The sequence below is a fragment of the Babylonia areolata genome, chromosome 22 (genome assembly GCF_041734735.1).
Source record: "Babylonia areolata isolate BAREFJ2019XMU chromosome 22, ASM4173473v1, whole genome shotgun sequence".
In the NCBI taxonomy this organism is placed as follows: Eukaryota; Metazoa; Mollusca; class Gastropoda; order Neogastropoda; family Buccinidae; genus Babylonia; species Babylonia areolata.
Genome location: NC_134897.1, coordinates 14,509,533 through 14,515,410, shown reverse-complemented (window position 1 = coordinate 14,515,410; position 5,878 = coordinate 14,509,533).

Genomic DNA, 5,878 nt, shown 5'->3' with positions numbered 1-5,878 from the left:
AGACATGCAGACAGACAGCCGGACAGACAGACAGGGAGACATGCAGACAGCCGGACAGACAGACAGACAGACAGGGAGACATGCAGACAAGACAGCCGGACAGACAGAGCTGACAGACAGCGAGACATGCAGACAGACAGCCCGTACAGACAGGAGACAGACAGACAGACAGGGAGACATGCGGACAAACAGCCGGACAGATCAGACAGGACAGACAGCGAGACATGCAGGACAGACAGGCCGGACAGGACAGACAGGGAGACATGCAGACAGACAGAGAGACAGACAGACTGACAGGGAGACATGCCGACAAACAGGCCGACAGGACAGACAGGGAGACATGCAGACAGACAGAGAGACAGACAGACAGAGCAGGAGACATGCGACAAACAGCCGGACAGACAGACAGGGAGACATGCAGACAGCAGAGACAGACAGACAGACAGGAGACATGCAGACAGACAGCCGGACAGACAGACAGACAGGGAGACATGCAGACAGACAGCCGGACAGACAGATAGACAGACAGGGAGACATTCAGACACACAGCCGGACAGACAGACAGGGAGACATGCAGACAGACAGCCGGACAGACAGACTGACAGACAGGGAGACATGCAGACACACAGACGGACAGACAGACAGACTGACAGAGAGGGAGACATACAGACAGACAGAGAGACAGACAGACAGGGAGACATGCAGACACACAGCCGGACAGACAGACTGACAGACAGGGAGACATGCAGACACACAGACGGACAGACAGACAGACTGACAGAGAGGGAGACATACAGACAGACAGAGAGACAGACAGACAGGGAGACATGCAGACACACAGCCGGACAGACAGACAGACTGACAGAGAGGGAGACATACAGACAGACAGAGAGACAGACAGACAGAGAGACGGACAGGGAGACATGCAAACAGCCGGACAGACAGACAGACAGGGAGACAAGCAGACAGATAGACAGACAGACAGACAGACAGACAGGGAGACATGCAGACAAACAGCCGGACAGACAGACAGACAGACAGGGAGACAGACAGACAGGGAGACATGCAGACAGACAGAGAGACGGACAGGGAGACATGCAAACAGCCGGACAGACAGACAGACAGGGAGACAAGCAGACAGATAGACAGACAGACAGGGAGACATGCAGACAAACAGCCGGACAGACAGACAGACAGCCGGACAGACAGACAGACAGGGAGACATCCAGACAGACAGCCGGACAGACAGACAGACAGGGAGACATCCAGACAGACAGAGAGACAGACAGACTGACAGCGAGACATGCAGACAAACAGCCGGACAGACAGACTGACAGACAGGGAGACATGCAGACACACAGCCGGACAGACAGACAGACTGACAGAGAGGGAGACATGCAGACAGACAGAGAGACAGACAGACAGGGAGACATGCAGACAAACAGCCGGACAGACAGACAGACAGGGAGACATGCAGACAGACAGACAGACAGGGAGACATGCAGACACACAGTGGGACAGACAAACAGACAGAGCCAACTCCAAGCCACTGAGGTGAAAGAGGATATGTGTGAACATACAATTTCGTAAGTGCATGAACATGACCCCGAGAAAGAATCTTGGACGCCACGACCACGAGAATATTCCGTGGATAAAAATCTTGTTGGGGTAGCATAAAATTTATGTGTGTGTGCGTGTGTGTGTGTGTGTGTGTGTGTGTGTGTGTGTGTGTGTGTGTGTGTGTGTGTGTGTGTGTCTCAAGTTTTTGCCACCAGAAATAGGATCGTTGTGTGGATTAGACAGACGAGGAAAATGTGAGGATGGATATGATTTTTACATGTGCCTGTTTGTAAGTATGTGTGCGTGTGTGCGCGCGTACACGCGTGCGTCTGTGTGTCTGTTTCTCTGTGTGTCCATGGATTGGAAATTTGATTCAGAACAAAACATGTAACTCTCTCGCCACGATAACAATGGTGTTGACAACAGCAAACGCAGTTCATACCTGTCAGGTGAGGAGGAATTTTGTTTAATGTCCCGTCACATATATCGGTGATTGAAGAGATTTTGTTAAAGTATTTATGAATACATCTGAGTATTATCGGTTAGAAGGGGTGGGAGATGTGGATGAATGGAGGGTTGGGAGAAACTGGGCAAATGAGGGTAAAAATGTGGGTGAAATTTGGAAGAAAAACAACAACAACAACAACAAAACAACTCTAATACAGTTACAGGAAATTACTTAAAGGACTTACTGACAAGCGAAACAACTGATAATGAAAGCAAAAAATCAAAAACATCAACGTTCTCAGTCACTTGTGAAGACAAAAGGCTTCATCAAACTACAGTGTTTACCTATGTGTCTATTTATCTATTTATTCATTAATCTATTTGTTTGTTTGTTTATTGATTCGTATTCTGTAGTTGTTTTTCAGTATCAGTATCAGTATCAGTATCAGTAGCTCACGGAGGCGTCACTGTGTTCGATCAAATCCATATACGCTACACCACATCTGCCAAGCAGATGCCTGACCAGCAGCGTAACCCAACGCGCGAAATTATTAGAAACCTTGCTTTGTATTTAGATAAAGCTTTCAAAGTCCGAGAAACTATTACTTCATGAAAACACTGTTTCGTTGCTAGGCTAGTTTTCATTTGGAACTTGTGTTATATCGAGTTTTCTATGTATGTTGTATTATGTGAATTGTTATTTGTTTTTGTTTTTCTTTGTTTTTTTTTTCTTTCATTGTAGTCTGTTCACATACCCCTTCATTAGAGGCCTTGGCCTATATGAATAAATCATCTTAAATCATCTTGAATCTTAGTCAGGCCTTGAGAAAAAAAAAAAAGTTTTTTCAAAGACATGTGTCGTCATGCTGACAGAAGTGTGTGTGGCCCTGTGTGATGTGTCTTTCTTCACTGTATGCAGTGTTGACTTTCGGTCTTGCCGCCCCGCCCCGTTTGCTTCCGTGCACAGAATGCGGCCACACAATCTCACTGATTTTTCAAACTTGTATTAACGAAGAGAGAGAGACAGAGAGAGAGAGAGAGGGGGGGGGGGGAGGGGAGTGAGTGGGGAGATAAGAGAGAGGTGGGAGAGGGGGGGAGGGAGGGAGGGAGGGAGGGAGAGAAAGAGAGAGAGAGGGGTGAAGAGAGAGAGAGGGGGGAGAAAGAGAGAGCGGTGAGAGAAGGAGAAAGAGAGAGAGGGGGGGTGAGAGAAAGAAAGAGAGAGAGATATATACATCGCTGATATTAGAGAGAGGGAGAGAGAGAGAGGGAGAGAGAGAGAGAGAGGTGGAAGAAAGAGAGAGAGGGGTGTGAGAGAGAGGGGGAGAGAGAGAGAGGTGGAAGAAAGAGAGAGAGGGGTGTGAGAGAGAGGGAGAGAGAGAGCGGGAGAGAGAGGGAGAGAGAGAGATAGAGAGGTTGAAGAAAGAGAGAGGGGGGGGGTGAGAGAGAAGGAGAGAGAGAGAGAGAGAGAGAGAGAGAGAGAGAGAGAGAGACTGTTTATGTCCATGTCTGTGTGCGTGTGTATGCACTTGTGAGACCGTGACAGACAGCGAGGAAAAGAAACAAAGAGATAAGACGAGACAAACATACCTACCTCGTGATATTTCAACAAGGGTGGCAGGTATGCAATGTACGTGTTTGTTTGTTCGTTTATTTGATTGTTTGTCGCTTTACACCCAAACCCCTTCCTTAATAATCTGGAGTGAAAAAAACACACTCTGTAAACACATGGAGAAAACAAAACAAAAGGACAACACAATGAAAACACATGTATTACCCAAACCACCCTCCCTCCTCCCCCCCCCCTCGCCCACCACCCCCTTCCTTCCCCCTTCCTTATTCCACCTCCACCGCTTCTCCTCCGTCACGTTGTGGGTGGTCACGGAGTCTCCCTGATTGTCCTGTGTGCCGGGACCCGAAGTGATTGATTGATTGATTGATTGATTGATATGGATACTTATACAGCGCCTATCCTCGGTCGGAGACCAAGCTCTAAGCGCTTTACAAACACGGGGTCATTTGCACAACAGACTGCGTACGTGGGTAGAGCCGACTGACGGCTGCCACTGGGCGCTCATCAGTCGTTTCCTGTGTCATTTAATCTGATTTCAGGCACGCACGCACACATACACACTTAGACAGACATGTAACATTTTTTTTTTTTTTACTTGTATGACCGTTTTGTTTATTTACCCCGCCATGTATGCAGCCATACTCCTTTTTCGGGGGTGTGCATACTGGGTATGTTCTTGTTTCCATAACCCACCGAACTCTGACATGGATTACGGGATCTATAACGCGCGTATTTGATCTTCTGCTTGCTTACGCACACGATGTACCCTCGGGACTGGTAGCCACTGGAGTGCCAGACGTCTCTTCTGGACGCTGATCGCGTGTTGGTCTGTACTAGTGGCCAGTTCTCTCTCTGCCATGGAGATGGGGGAGGACTGTCCTCCAGTGTGGTTTTCCCTGAACGAAGCAGGATGCTGGCTGTCTCTGACGTGAAGCCCTCCGTGGTGGATGTACACTATCTTGCCAAGTCTCCAGCACCTCTCTCTGTGTGTCGTGTGGTGTGGTGAGGTCAGAGGCCACCCAGATGTCACTCCTCATATTGTCTCTGAGGTGACGGGCGCAATAGCCGAGTGGTTAAAGTAATGGACTTTCAATCTGAGGGTCCCGGGTTCGAATCTCGGTAACGGCGCCTGGTGGGTAAAGGGTGGATTTTTGTTTCCCCGATCTCGCAGGTCAATATAATTATGTGCAGACCTGCCAGTGCCTGAACCCCCTTGGTGTGTATACGCAAGCAGATCAAATACGCTCGTTAAAGATCCTGTAATCCATGCCAGCATTCGGTGGGTTATGGAAACATGAACATACCCAGCATGCACCCCCCACCCCGCCCCCCACACCCACCCACCCACCCCCGAAAACGGAGATGGCGAGGTAAAAAACAACAACAACAAACAAACAAAAAACATACAAACACACACACGCGCACACAACAAAAACGGTCATATACCTAAAAGCTCACTTCGTGTACATACGTGTGAACGTGGGAGTTGCAGCCCACGAACAAAGAAGAAGCAGAAGAAGAAGAAGTCTCCGAGGTCCTAGTCACCCAGAGCCGCCATTTTGTCGGACCAGCAACAGAACTAGACAAGTATGGGGCGCGGGTCATTTCCACGTGGGCGTGGGTGGTCTTCCAATGCGAAACGCTCTGGCGATGTCTTCCTGCCGCTAGCTGGGTGACACTGTGTGGTCGTTCAGCACATCTGTGATGATCTGGGTCGTTGTGTACTCGTCCTCCTGTTCATATCCAGCAGTGTTCATAAATCTGAGGTTAACTCACTCAGTACGGCCAGTCCTCTCTTCTCCTCTACACAGACCCCTCGGATGTCCAGTGGGTGTCTCAATGACCCAACCTTTAGCTTCCGTCGTCAGAATTGTGGTATTCTTTGTCAACATTCACCTCTTCAGTGTAAGAGCCTTCCGCTTGCAATATTTTGATGATGGTAATTGGGGTGAAACGCTGTTAACGTCGTCTCTTTCGCCGTTCGAATGGAGAGAGTTAAAAGCTTTAGCGTCTTGTTCACTCAGTTCTAGCTTCTTCTCTAGCAGTTCTAATCTCTCCATCACAGACGTGTTGTCTCCTTTCAGTTCTTGGATGTCCTCCGTGTTCACAGCAACACTCTCCTTCAGCTTACTGATTTCAGTGAAGGAACGGGCGATGTTGTCTTCAAGAGCACCAGACCTTTTTTTTTTTTTTTTTTTTTTTTTTTTTTTGCTGCCCCATCATCTGCACCGTTTCAGTGGCATTACTCCCACGCCGCTCATTTAGATTCCCCCATACACGGCCATACCCGGGTTCGTCCGT